Source organism: Mauremys mutica, chromosome 9 (assembly GCF_020497125.1).
Source record: "Mauremys mutica isolate MM-2020 ecotype Southern chromosome 9, ASM2049712v1, whole genome shotgun sequence".
NCBI lineage: Eukaryota > Metazoa > Chordata > Testudines > Geoemydidae > Mauremys > Mauremys mutica.
In genome coordinates this window covers 12,512,328-12,528,020 of record NC_059080.1, presented here as the reverse complement: position 1 = coordinate 12,528,020, position 15,693 = coordinate 12,512,328, and positions in this window count along the sequence as shown.

Genomic DNA, 15,693 nt, shown 5'->3' with positions numbered 1-15,693 from the left:
GGGTAGGTATTCAAAGGATAATGGCAAGCTGACTTGAATTCCACTGCCATCTTAGAGCTGCTTCTCAGTTCCCAGTCTTGCAAGCTACTCAGCATCCTCCACTCCCATTGGCTTGAATAGATGCTGAGGGAACTGTGCCCCTCCCAAGAAGTCATGTGGTCTCACAGGGTTCCATCTTGTCTGTTCAAGATCTCTATGGATGAATCACCAAAGACAGATAGGATGCTTAGATTCTATCTATCTCCTCTGTCTCTCTCCCCAACATTGTTAGCGGTGTATAGGTGAGATTGGGGCATGGAGAGTTATTTGGCTGGAGCTCAGTGAGGATAAGATTGAGGTCAGGTTGGGAAAAGTGAATAGATGTTATGGTGAGGTATCCACCCCTTTCATTGAGGGGGCAGGCCTGCTCTATGTCAGTAGACTTTGCAGTCTGGGATTGATTCTTCCTTCAGATATACAAATACAGTGAGAGTTGCACATGTGTATTTGAGGGAAGAGCTGGGCCTTTGCACGATTAACATATCACTGCAGGGTTCCTATTGGGCAGTGCTCTGTCCACTTACAGAGTAAGAGTAGAATAACTTGCAAGGAGTAGAATAAAATGCAAAGAGTAGAATAACTTGCTACCTGCTTCTCTGGACTGGCTCAGACATGGCTTGCATCTCATTCCCTTGTGGGACTTTTTTTTTTCTTTGAGGTGTTAGGATCACTGTCCGTGATTTAAGAATCTGCCTGTCTGTGGTGCTCATGTCACATGAGTTGGTGGGCTCAGTTCGTTTCCTAGTGGACAGATGTTCACTTCAAAAACAAAACAGCTCACTCCATTTAGCAAATGTATTATCAGTCTTGGAGGAAGCTAAATCTAATGGCTGGCTGACAACAGGGACTGGAGTACCCCAGAGATGGTCCCTGCAAAGCAGAGGCGAGGCTGTGTGGAGAAGTTTGCACTGCACTGCCACTGCTCAGGCTGTACAAAGTAGGGAGGACTTTGTTTTCCAGCACCGTCACTCTGGGACCTTTCTTGAGCACTAAATCCTCTTTAAAAAAAAAAAAATCCTTGTAGGACTGAGATGGAGACAAGCCCAGGAAATAAATTACCCAGAGTTAGACAGGCATAAACAGTCTAAAAAATGACAAGTCTGCTAAGGAGAAAATAAAAAGCCCTGTTTTTTGCAGAAGAAGGAACAAGTCCTAAGGGCCACTGATGACAAATTGCGGCTCAGCCAACCATAGCCCCTCAGTCTCCCAGACCTGTGCTGAGCCTCCCTCTCCAGTCTCGGTCTTGCCTTTTCTACTGCTGGTTTGGGGCTCCCTCTTTCTGTTCCCACCATTCTTTTCTACTTGTCCTGCTTTGCTATAAAGAGGCGGCTTCCTCCAGGAGATGCTTGCTCATCCTAGCTCTCCGTCACGCAAAATGGTTTGCTGCAGACTTGCTGCAACGTCCTTCCCAAATTCAGTCTCAGGTAAGATGTTGCCCTTCACAAAATTGTAGTTCTGCGCTATGTGCATTTGCTTCCCACCCTTGTCCTAAAACTTGTTCCTGGGCTGTGTTGGGAGTTTAGACAAACCCCACATTTCCAACTTATTAACTTGGTCACAATAGTCTAAAGAAAGTTTCAGTCTGGGGGTTGAGACGCACCCCCCCCACCATGGAATTTGTTAACAGGTGTTTTTTTGGGGGGATCATGGTTACCCTACCCTTCCCATTGTTCTAATTCACTGGATCCCTGCTAAATAAGAGGTTGATCCCATTACGGAGAAGGTGGTCTCTGTATGAAATAGGTTGAGAACAGCAGGTCTAGAGATACCTGACTCTGCTTTTCACCTGCTCTGTGCTCTTGGGCAAGTCACTTTACTTTCTGTGCCTCTATTTCCCCTCCCACACTTCATCTTTCTGGTTTATTTAGGTTGTAAATTGAAGCAGGGGCTGCCGCTGTCGGTTTACAGGGCCCAGCACATGGGACCCCTGATCCCGTTCGAGGCCTTTAGATGCTACCATAATACAAAGAATAAATAACACGACTACAAAGTCATGGGATTACTCACATCGTGAAGTCAGTGGGACTGCGCACATGTTTAAAGTTAGGCTTCTGTATCTTGCTCAAACAAGGCCTTACACTGCAAGCTTTCCAAAACTGGTGCTAGCACAGCTCCCAAAACAAGGAGGTGCCTTTGGGTGTGTCACTACCTTGTTAATATTAATTAATTGATTAATGAAGGGCTCCAATGAAATCCTTGGAACCAAACTATGGCTTGTTCAGCTGTGGACCCAAATCCAATATGTACAGCTCAATGTCAGGCTACTCTTTTGAATGTTGATCTGGACTGAACCTCTGAGGCACTAAATGACAATTCAATAATTAAGCCTCTCTAAAAATGTTCAGTATTGGTAATATGCCATCATTGTTGATCTTCTATCCAGATAGCCCTGGGAGGCTGTCTCCCTGCTTGGCCATGCCTGACATCAAGGTTGATATGTATCCATCTTTTTAATCAAAGGCTGAAATCACAGTTCTGTGGAAGCTCTGAGGATAAAACCATCTGGCTGATGAATCTCAGCTGAGATGGAGCAGTAGTCCATCTGTGCAGAGGCCAAAGACGTGGCGAGATCAGACTTTTGCCTGAATCGATCCTAAATATTATATTTCTCAGAATACCTAAATCTTCTTGCTCTATATGCAACCGATGAATCCCTAAGTTACTGTCAGAGAAAAGCAACAATTATTCTACTTAATGCTTTGGGTGGTCACTACTGCTTAAGGGCATATTCAGACTCGGTACCACGCCATTGGTTTCAGAAGTTACGCTGCTAACCCCGGGTCTGAATTTGGTTGTTGATCTTTAGCAGCTGGAGATGTAAACACACAGCAGTTGAGCATTTAACTTAACTTCATGTGACTACATGACTTGCAGATTCTGAGGCAAATTTGGCTGCTATTAAAGAGAGACACTTATGTATTAATATACATGCATTCCAACAAAAGACTGGGGGAAAATTTTAATATTTATGGAGCAATAATTGATCTTTTACCACTGTCAAAAGCTGTTAAAGACTTATCAGCTTGGTATTTCAGCACCATATGCTCTGTACAAGTTGCTCACCATGTGTCTTTCTGTGCTTTAGGGAAAGAACATTTGTAGAGTATCCGGCTAGGAAATCATTTGAATTGTATCTTACCCGGCCACCAGAAATTCACTTGGACTGAGAGCTTTTTAAACAATGGGGTCTATGTAGGTATGGATATACTTGGAACCTGATCTTGTACATATAAAACTCCTGTGGCAATCACTGGGAGTTTGGAGGAATGTATGATCAATACCTCATATATCTCAGCAATGAAAATTGTAAATTATTCTGTTTGCTTTTTTAAAAGATATTTTGACTTGTTCCATTTTTTTCCATCAGGTTTCTTCCTCCCCAGCCCCCAATCAGCCTGTTCTTTCTTGATCAGTGTCTAAGGGTGGTGTGGGACTCCTAGGACTCCAAAGATGCTTTGAATTTTAAGAAATGTAGTGGTGGTCGCCTTTGCTCAGGTTCTCTCTCTTGCCTGGCTCTGAGAACTTGTCAGCTTTTAGTGGATGATAACCTGCCCTGATCCACAGTTGCCTCTCAAAGAGGCATGAAAGATTTTTTCGAACCATTGGAACTAGAGGTTATTTACAGTGCGTCTTCTGACAACTGTGTGGCGAGGTTTTGTCTACCCTTCCCCTCCCCTCACCCACAAAGGCTTTCTGTGCTTTCAGGATTCTTTGAATTGAACTGAGTGTGAAGCAATTTGGCGTGTTCCATGATTGGTAGCCTGAGGGCAGGAGAGAGACTGGAGATAGACTACCCTTTGAGAGAGTGTGCTGGTTTTGCTGCTGTACTTATGTGTTTAAGTACATTTGTGTTAGTTTTAAACTTTGTCTGGGAAAAGAACCCCCCTTCCCCCCAAAAAAACCAACCTCTGAGTAGAAGAATTGGCAGAAGATTCAATGTGCAAAAATAGTGGAGTGTGGTTGTTTGTGTTTTATTTATTTATTTATTTAAATCATGGAGCTGGCAGGAAAAAGTCTGGAAATCAGGGCCCTCCAGGCAGTTGTTGACCTGAGTGATGGAGAAGTTGCCTCACATAACACAAAATAAAGTTGCCAAGGAAACTCCTGAAGTGAAAGCAGATGTCCTGGAAAACCTAGCATCAGGTGAGGCAGTGTGGGCTATTACATTACAGTATTATTGTTCTGGTATAATAATTAACTTTGTGTTACTGTTGATGAGAAAGTAGATTTAGATCCTTGAGGTAAAATATTATCTAATCAATCCTTTTTTATTTGGTCTAAAAAAATCTATCTATTTATATACCCACCAACACTGCAGTGCTCAAGTATCCAGTAAAAATGTGAAGAAATGAAGGAAATCTTGGGTCCCACCATTCCTGTGAGATCTGTGTGAGGATTGGACATTCTGTATATCTGTTTCTACTCGCATAGGAATAGGAGATCAGCTGACTGTGTTGCACTAGCCACCCCTTCCTAAGTAGGAAACCTCTTGCAGGGGTCTAGGATCTTCACATCTTTTCAAATAACAAGATTAGTGCAATCACTGTAATAACTTTGCCCTTGGGATGAAACTCAACTGCAAACTCTGGATCTGTATCCAAAATGTTCCAAAGACTGGCAGAAATGGACCTGAACACGTGGCTACTTTCAATCGTGTTTGAATTCCTGGAACACAAGGTTCCCCACTAGAGATGGCCTGCGTTAGCCCAACTTGGTTCTTCAATTCATTTTAAAAAGTTGTCAAGTTTCTTTGGGTGGGAGCTAGAGCCATGGGAATTTTCATAATGAATCATGAAACTGCACAAAACTTATCAGCTTTTGGTTTTTGGTCTGATTAGGTTTACCAGCAAGTTGATTGATTGGCAAGTTCACAACCTTTTGGGGAACTTGGTGCAAGCTGCAAGCAATCCTTCACCAATTCCTCCTCTGTGGGTTTCTCTTGTTGTAGTAAAGACCTCTAGCTTTTAGTGGCTCAAATTCCTTCTGGTTCAGCAAAGTGCCAAGCAGGAAACAAATTTGATGCTTAAGGCTTCCCCTGGGAAAGATCAACAGCTATGTGGGGAAAGTTACCAGTGGTAAAAATAATCCTGGTGTGTGTGTGGAATGCCAATTTTAATACATGTTATAGTTATGAATGGGTCCTGGAGCAGATAAATGATGATGCTTCACTTATTTGGACTGTATGTCGAGTGAAGAGCGGAACAGCTGTTAAGGCTGGTAATGGCTTAGCTGAGCCAGATACATTGAAAGTGTAGCAAAACTGAGCATTTCAGGAAGTAGGAACCTGAACATTCTGCACACTTTGAAATGGCTCAGAATTGATTAGGGCCTTGGGCACTACATGGTGAAAGCACTTCCTCAGCATTGTGTGATGTGATGTGTTGAATTTGTGTGCTGTGTCCCAAAAGAATGAGAGAGACAACGAAGAGTGCTTTAGTGGCAGAGAGGGATACTTAAATCCTGCAGCTGAGATGGAGCCTTCTAAGTGTATCTAAGAAGAGAGACTATAGGCATCCACAGAGTTTGTTCCTGACAGGAAGAAGTCTCTGGCTTGGAGAGCAGTGGAAGGGAGAATGCAGCTTCCTTCTGCTAGTCTTGTTACTAGACAAAGATCTGCGTGCTTAAAGAAAATGATAAAAGTGAGTGAAGTTATTTAGAGTAAGGCTTTTATAAGGTCCACTGAAGTCAGAGATAGCTGGGTGACTAACTCCATTAGGAAGTCTTGAAAATCCTACCCTTGATGATCTGCCCAATGGGGCCACATCTGGCATGACGGACCATGCTGGAGTTTGGATCTGGTAACCAGTATGGTGCAAGTGCATGGATTTAAGACTGACAGTGCTTTCAGGCATCTCTGGTAATGTATGGCTTATTATATCTACTTCTCATGTTTAGACCATGGTATTACTCTGACTGCATCTGTCCGTCATCCACAAACCAATGTCTCAATAACTGAACTGTATACTCTCTTCTATAGATTCTCAAAGTAAGTTTTATTCTCCCACAGCTCACAATGATCATTAATTTTTACCAGTTTCTTGAGAAGAGAGTTCCTTCTGTCCCCATCAAAGGCCAGAGATTGTGGGGCATGGAGAATGAAGGGTAGAAAATTTAGGAAAGGCAAAATATTTATCAGTACAAGTAGCTTTATTTCTGGTGGCTTCCACTGGTACATGGGCTTATCACCCAATGATGGGATAAAGAAATGGACTGTCGGTGCCAGACTCAGTAGCGTTATGTGAATTCAGATCCCCTATGATAAAAAGGCAGTGCCCCAATCCTGCATTCCTGTACAGCTGGAAGTCTCACTGACCTCAACAGAGCGTGACCAAAAAGGCAGGATTCAGCCCTGTGTCCCCTAGTCTTCTCTACTAGTAACTTAGAATGTTAGTCAGTTGCATATTTGTGGATATAATATATCAAAGTATGTCCCGGTATAGTGTCTGCGTTTTGGCAGTGTGGAATTGGGAGTGATTTTAACTCTTTGTGTTCTTTGACTGGATTTCTGTCATAGTCAGTTTAAATTATTTTAGACTGAATTCAGTTTTCTGCCCTAGAAGCAGCAAAAAGCATTGCTAAATATTTGAACAGTGCTTTTAAATTATATGCTTGCAAATTAGGCAGCTGTTAAACAGTTAGAGACCACAACAGTAAGATTGTTAAAGTTAATGATCTGATTCATTACGAATTAACTTGCCATTCAATATAACTTAACTGAACTCAGTGAAATACTGAAGAGTGGAGCTGGCTAAACTATTCTGATGTCACTTCTAGACAGAATGGAGAGAGGCTTCTTCCCTGAAGGCCCAACTCCCGACATTGCCAAGAGACTCTGGTGCTTTGCTGAGTGCCTGCTGCTGCCACTGATGTCAACTAGATTTGACTTTATTGGTATTTAACACTCTTAACCCGGCTTTATTGGTATTTAACACGCCCGGCTTTATTGGCATTTAACACTCTTAACCAAAAGCAATGACAGTTCAGTGTAATTCATGTTGGAGTGTATCTCAAAGCCAAAGTCACTTGTGTACCATTGAAATGGTTGGTAGGGAAAACCCAGTGTGGAGTCTTCCCAGATTGAATATGAATATTGCTTTCAAAAGTATTCTAACAATATATTAAATAAAGGCCTGGTCTTGTAATCATTGAGATCAATGGCAAACCTCTCTTTTATTTCAGTGATGTAGTATCAGACCCTAAATTCTTCATGCTGCTTATAATATGGACAAAGGTTATGGAAGAGTTATTTGGGCTTAGATTCAGCAACAGACTACAATGGCAAAATCTATGCCTTGATTAGGAGTTGCACCATGCATGAATTTGGCCCTCTACAAAAATACTCTCAGTTCCCACGTATGATATGGGTCTGGGCTCAAACATGAGTCATGCAAGTGATTATTCCATGAGTTTGGGAGTCCTCTGCAGACAGGCAACTCATGGGACCAGTTGGGGATGCAACCCACTACTTGAGTTCTCTGTCGTAGGGCCTCATCCAATGCCCATTGAGGTCAATGGGAATCTTCTCCTTGGTTTAAATCCAGACCTTAGGTGGTAGCAGAGGTGGGAGATAGTGACTTTACTCAGGTTCTCCCCATGGAGTTAGGATCAGAAAAGGAGAAAATACATGGTCTGGTCTATCCCTACCCAATGCCTGAGAGCTTAGGGCCGTGCTTTATTTATGGTCAGCAGACTATAGGGATAGGCCTGTTATTACTAAATGTGCTGAAAGGGTGAACCAGGGCTCAGATTGGATACCTTTGTTTTTGCATAATTTGCATAACATTTTCTCCTTCTCTTCAGAGGTCTCCCAACTACGGTAGACCTTCCTCCTGGAGTGTTGTGGGAGATTAAATGGTTCTCTGGCATTCTCCCCAGTACAGCCCCCCTTTTTAAAAGGGGAGATGTATGCCCCTTTTTGCTTGGGTTAAAGGCCTGATATCTGTGGAAATGTGTATAATTATGAGGCTTTCCGCAGGGTTTCCTTTACTTGGCATGTAGTGATCACTGTTTCAAAGGCCTAAGTGTTTTATGGTTCTGTGTATTTTCTGGATGATGAAGACCGTGGCTTTATAGTGCTAAAAGGTTCTCTCCTGTGTTTCTCAGTATCTATAATAGAAATAACACATTAGTCCAAAGTGATGCACTGTACAGCGAGAGGCTGAACGTTCACAGTGTAAAGATGGAGAGAACAGGCTCTAACAATCCAGAGGCTGAAGGATATCGATGTCAAGTTGCTCTCACCCTCTTACTGCCTTAAGGTGTCCTTTTAACTAGTGCTTCCAAGAGTGACGGAGTAGAAGTGAGAATTTCTGTACAACTCAAAATAGGGCCCTGACCCAGCATCTACAGAGTTCAATAGAAGGATCCCCCCCCCGTGACTCAATGGGCATTGAATCAGGTCCCAAAGATTGAGTTGGCACGTTGCAATCCACCCTGACTGAGAGGCAGTATGTAGTTGTGCCACGTAGGTGTACAGCAGTGATAGAATTGTGGCTCTGAGAGTTACAATCTGGTCCCTTCTTCCTCTCGCTCCACTGGGGAAGCTGCACCAGCCCTTTTCCTCATACAACTTCCTTTCCCCTCTGGCTTGAGCTCAGCTGTGTTGGCTAAGACTCCACCCACTCCCCCGTGCTTGCCTATCCGCTCCTTGCCCAGCTGTGCAGGAGTGGGACTAGCAGCACAGAGAGGATGAAAAATCAAAATCTTGAGCATTCTTGCAAACTAATAATCCAAACACGTTTTGAGATTGGGTCAACTGAAACATTTTGTTTCAATAGTTTTGAAACATTTTGACCTTTCTACATTCTCCCCCTTCCCTTCCCAAATTAACTACAATTTCAAAGTGAAACATCATTTGAAATCGGAAAATGAAATGTCTCAGTTTGAAAATGCTGAAAGGGGATGTTTCAACAACTTCAGATTTGAAAAAAGAAAATTAAGACGTTTTGGACAGTTGTCAACACTGACCCTTTCTTCTGAACGGTTTCAGTTTTGACAAATTGATGTTTTCCAATAAATATTTTATTGGAAAATTCCTGACTGGCTCTACTCATGATGGGGGTCCAAAATAAGTAAATGTAGCTTTTTAAAGCTTGGGATAATCAACCATGTGCAGAGGGCGTAATTGTCTTGTGAACCACTTTCTTCATCTGAGAAGAGAAATTCTGTTTTAGTTTATTTCCTGTGCTCCAATTATATATTTTATGAACAATATATATTAAAGTATGCTTCCTATACAGTATAATTTTAGATCTACACATAGCAAGCATATACGCCCAAACCTTACAGCAATTGCTTCTTTTTAATGTGTTAAGCATGTGTTTCTAGTATGGTACTACAATGAAGTAGTGAATTCACACTAGGCAAAGCATTAGATGGCGTGAACATCATAATTTCTATTCAAACTGATATACTATTAAAGCAAAGTGCAAAGTTTTTGTTTCACGCCTTTACTAATTTAGTGTTCTTCTTTCATTAGAACCAACTATGAGATGCTAAGGTTGATATGAAGCTGATGAACTAGATACAATTGCAAAAGGAAATCAAAAGAGAATCTTAAATTGCAGTTCTGCTTTAAAAAGTAACTGTAAAAATGACATCAAGGGTTTCCATGTTTGTTTACCTCGATGACTCATGTGTTGCATCCGGTCAGTTTACAAGTAATACAGTATTTTTATTCTAGCTGTCAGTCCTACAAACTCAACCTCAGTTTTGAAAGTCCAAGTCCCATTCCCCCCTACCCTCAGGCTAATGGATTATTACCAGGAAAAACAATTCTGTAACTGGAATTTAGTGAACAGTTCTCTTTCATCTCTCTTCCAGTGCTAAAGCATCAAAAACATATTTTTGTCTCTCTGGGCTAAATCATGGTCCCATTGGGTTTTGGCCCATAAGTATATAGGATTCTGAATATGCCTGTGGAGTAGACCTGTAGGATAAGAAGGTGCCACTTTTTTCATACTCTTCAGAGTAGAACAGCATTTTGGGCCCAATCTAAAGCCTGTGGAAGTCCCTGGGAGTTTTTCCATTGACTTAACTGGGGTTTGGCTCAGAACTTTCCAACTGTCTTGAAATTTATCCTGTACACATACGTTCTGAACTTCTTCCAGTCAACATATCCAGCACGTTTATTTTCATTCTCTCTGATCTCAGCTGTCATGGGTGGGGGTGGGGAAATGGCAGGAAGTTAAAGGCTTCCTTGGAACTGCTGGTTGATTTAAAATTGGGAGCTGACTTTTCTGTTTTTGCATGTGAGATCATTTGTAAGAACAATTGGCTTTGTTCGTCACGTTATGATTGGCCTGTCAGGTCTGGTAACTGCAGAAGTCTGGTACACAGGAGAAAAGTAGCAACAGCCATAAGGGGCTATTCAAGCTGAAAGATGTGATTTTTGCGTGCAAATTGTCACACTAAAAGATGGATTGTCAGTAATCAGACGTATTAATATTTATTTATATTCACTATTTCCCCCCCCCCCCCAACTGTTATAACTCTGCCCTTTCTGTTTCTCTGGCTGTATCCCATAAGCATTTCTGTATCATTTTCATGTTGTGTCCTATGTGTATTCCCCTGCTCTGACCCATTAAGTCACTACCCTCTCCTAGTTTAAATTCACCTTGAAAAGTCATTCCCCTGATGGCAACGGTAAGTGAAGCAATAATAATCTTTGTATTAGTGCCTCAACTGGTGCTTAAAGTTAATTACGGGCTTAAGTCCTTTGCTGACTCTGGGCCTTGGTTCAGTTTTGACTCCGGATCAGTAACACAATTGTGATCAGACTCTTGATTCATGGCATTGGGGGGGTGGGAGGGCAGAAAACGATTGTTGGTTTGATTTATACATCTCTTAGGCATCTTAGTGTTTCTTCACACTAATGGGTTGGACACACCCAAAGACTATTAGTGCAAGCCTTTTTATTTGAAAAGGAAATATTACTTTTTTTCCATGCACCAAAATATTAGTCCATTCCATGGCTACAAGATTGGGATTTGAAAATTGCAAAAGATGCTAATTTTCTATTTCATATTGAGGTTGATTTTTTTTCTCATAATGGTTCTCTAAATATTAAAGCTGTGTAGCCTTTAATGCATCCTCTAGTTTCTTAGTGGCTCAACTTCTGCTCCTTTAATCGCTTAAAATTCATCAAGGACAAAATGGTTGCGACTGGGTGATCAACTTCAATTGTGGTAGCGCTTTATTGTTCTGCATGAAATGCATGCAGCCTTGTTACCTTCAAAAATCTGTTTCCTTTCCTTACCAGAGCAGTGGCTATAAAAAGGAATATTTTTCTGTTTAGCTACATTCACATAGCAAGTAGCATGAATTGCAGTAGGACTCCTCTTAGGAATTTCTTCCTGAATGTATTCTGCAAGATAATATGTCAGTCTTGAACCAATCTCTCAGACTGTCTCTGTACTCATACCTGCCACTAAGGTAACAATAATAGATTATAGGACAGAGCCAGGGGATATCAACAGGAGACTGGGAATCTTCATTGCCCTCAGTTTCTTTCTTTCCCTGGACAACTCTTTCAGCAAGATCCTGAATAGCCGTCTATGGCTGCATAAGGTCCAATAACAGTGGAAATGCTGGGATTGTAGGACCAGAGAGGGAAGAATTGTGTAGGGTAATGCTTGTCCAGACCTGGCCTTGTCAATGGCTCTGCACACTGCAACACAGAGAAAGGGAAATGGTGCCTGTGGAGGGTGTGGTGAGCAGGTTCATACATAATAAGAAGAGCTGTAGTTAGTATTGTGGGTTGGGCCTGTGAAATCTTTTTTTGGTACCCCCCTCAAAACCATGACTCTTTAACATGATCACCTGCTTTCCATAGCATCAGCAGTAGCATTCGAGGGAACTTCAGTGTGGTGGCACTGATTAACTGATCTGACCATGGCAGAGAGGACATTAGAACACAAGTGCCTAGCTCTCAGCCTCATACACATGGCCTGTCCGGCTATTGAACTGCATTTTCTTCTGTTCATAAGCCACATCAGCTGCTCAGCAGAAGCTGGGTTAGCTGCAAGCAGAGTGCAGCCTTTCATAATTGCTTGCACAGTCATTGTTCAATGGAGTGGTCCCCAATCTATATATTCAGGTATACATGTCTGGGTGTGTTAGCTAGGCAAACCTTGTGAGCTGTTTGTCTAAATCCAAGAATACATGCATTAATAGGTTAATAGGAATGCTGTCAAGCTATTAAAAAAATTAATCACGATTAATCGTGCTGTGAAACAATAATAGAATACCATTTATATAAATATTTTTGGATGTTTTCCACGTTTTCAAATATATTGATTTCAATTACAACACAGAATACAAAGTGTACAGTGCTTGCTTTAGATTTTTTATTATAAATATTTGCACTGTAAAAAAATAAATAGTATTTCTCAATTCACCTAATACAAGTACTGTAGTGCAATCTTTGTTTTGTTTTTGAATGGAGTTGATGTAAAACTTTAGAGCCTATAGAGCCACTCTGTCCTACTTCTTGTTCAGCCAAACAAGTTTGTTTCCATTTGCAGGAGATAATGCTGCCCGCTTCTTGTTTACAATGTCATCCGAAAATGTTCGCATGGCACTATGTAGCCGGCATTGCAAGATATTTATGTGCCAGATGCGCTAAAGATTCATATATCCCTTCATGCTTCAATCACTGATGTAGAAAAACATCCAAAATATTTATTAAACTTCAATTGGTATTCTATTGTTTAACAGTGCAATTAAAACTGCAATTATGATTTTCTAAATTGCGATAATTTGAATTAATGGTGTGAGTTAACTGCGATTAATCAACAGCCCTAGTTAATAGTTAAGTAGTTTAATACCAAACTAGGCATTGTGTTCCAGATTCTCCTCTCACAATGGCTTTACACTAGCATAACTCGATTGACTTCAGTGGTGTCACCCCTGACTTTGCCTGATGACACTGAGGAGAAGCAGGCCCCATTGTAGACAGATACATCTATGAATTACACTATATATTAATATTCACTTATTTAAGTCAGGACGGAAGTTAGACATACAAGACTATAATTCAAGATCACTCTCCTTTCCAGGAGAGACATTATTTTAATGGAACCTTGGACATGGCCCAAAGCAAAAAGTCCTAGAAAGCTGCTTCTCCTGAGATTTCCAGCTGGCTTTAAAGCCCAAAGAGATTCAGAATGTAGGACAAGCCTCTGCTCCAAACTTTTTATGGTCCATCATCACTAACTGATAGATTTGTTACCCAAACATGATAAATCCTTATGGGACAGAAAATGTTAAACCTAAACTGTATAGATAATACATAAATTGCTGTCCTGATGCGAGGAAAGGAGAACGCGGTTTCTTTGCCACGAAGGCTCTCATGATAACACATGAAATGATTTAGTGTTTCCTAATGTTATGCTTCATCTAGGCATCCTAAATAGAATTAATTATGAGCTAATTAAAAAGGCCTCCTGCTTCCCTTCAAAATATCCTTTTTGATATCGACTACAGTGTGTTTAGTTATTCTCAGAAAACCATAAATCATTCCTCTGCTTAAAGAAAAATTGATTGCTGTTCTAATACTTATTGAACACCTATAACAGATGTTTAAATCTCTACAAGCTTGAAATAATTAAAATAATAAATCTATACTCATTTGACAAGAACATTAGCAGGAATCAAGGGTATAAATAATAGGGTAGAGTGAGGAGACATTACTCTGCCAGACGTTATGATCATGTTCTTATGGATGGAAATATAGAACCAGATTCCATGGTTCTTACTTGGGTAAAGCTCCCAGTGACTATCAAACATGACTGAGTTGAATGGGGTGCTTGTCTGAGTAATGGCCAGGGGATTGGAGCTCTATAGTATTTTAAAAAATAAATAAAATTAGAATTTCTGGAAGGCTCACCACTCAACCCAATGTCATGGCTCAGCACTCAGCCACATAACTTGTCTTAGCAGGACTCAAACATTCTTGATAAATTAGTATAGATTTCAGTAGACATACGATATATGTCAGACCTTTCATTTTCAGTTTTTACCAATTTTTACCAAAAATTTCCCATGTTTTACAAAAGCTGTTACTTCTGGTTACTGACTTTTCCCTGAATTTTGGGCCATTCAAGTACATGATAATATTGATTGTGTTAAGAACATCCAATACATGACATTAGGTAGATGTGTTTTGTTAATAAATTAGTCTAAATGTAAATGTGAGGCTGTCTGTTAAAAGGAAGGTCATGTATTGGAAGAGACACATGCATTCACACGAATGTGTATGTACTGTTAATGTACAGTTCATGAAATAAACGAAAGCATAGACAGCTTGTCCTTTCAATATGCTCACTTTTCTCTATCAGTTGCTTTTCTCCCATCCTCCTATTTCCCAATATTAATCCAGAAAACTGTGAAGTTAATTTTTTGCACTGATTTTTCACCTGTTTTTAAATTTTTGTAATATACACTGATAAATTCCTGGGAAATTGTAAAAAAAATAAAAATAAATAAAAACTGAAAATGAAGGGCTTTGAATATCAGTCAATTGGCACCCAACAATTGGTATAGATTTCAGTGGGTCATTTGGAACAGGACAAATGAGTATAGATTTCAGTGAAGCCAATCAGAGCTTTATTAATCAACAGCCCTAGTTAATAGCTGAGTTTAATACCAAACTAGGCATTGTGTTCCAGATTCTCCTCTCACAATGGTTTTATACTAGTGTAACTCACTAGGAACTTTATAGGTGGTGTGATGGGATCCATTGGGTACAACCTGGAACTGTGGGACCTTAACTCTCCAGGTTGGGTTGTCTCCATCAAAGCTATGCTAGAGCCAAGTAGCAAACCCCTCCAGGCTCTGATCACTCAGCCATATGCATGTGGAACTACACTCCCAGCTAAATTGCTTGAATCATCCCCGAGCCACTCATACATTATACAGAGAAAGGCACCAGCAAATCACCCCAGCTCCCAGCCTTGCGCCCTTGAAATATACCGTCTCACACTGCTCAAGATTCCCTTGGACAGCGCAAGCTCATTACTAAGCTCACCACTCCGACAACGTATTTCACTAGCACATATAGCAACACTTCATAACTTCACATACAATGATAACATATACAATTCAACAGGATATCAAGATGCAATGGATCAAGACTTTTAAAATGATACCTCACAAGACATGCATTGTATAAACATATAATTATACGACAGTGGTGAATATGGGGATTCCAGAGTGTCGCAGGTGGTTAAAATTTTTGTTGGCTATATTTTCCCACGGGCACCACTAATCTCCGGTGCATAAATCCTCCTACTCTCTCCCTCACCAGGGACAACAGGAAGCGGTTTTCAAAAAGAGCATAAGGAAGTTGGATGTCTCATTCCCATTGATTTCAATGTGCTCTAGGTACCTAATTTCCCTTTTTTGGAAAATTCCAGCCATAATGCAGGAAAAAGCATTTAAATGACAAGAAATGTATAAAACAAAAGGATGTCTGGACTAGAGCTGGTCAAAACCCCTCACAAAATTCCATGAAAAATTTCAGAATTTTGAGGATGTTTCCATTTTTCAGAGTTTAGAACGGATTCATTTTTCATTCCCCCTTTCCCCCCCCCCCCAAAATATTTGAGAACACAGTCAACATCATTACTGAATTTTTTCACTTTCTGGAAACCA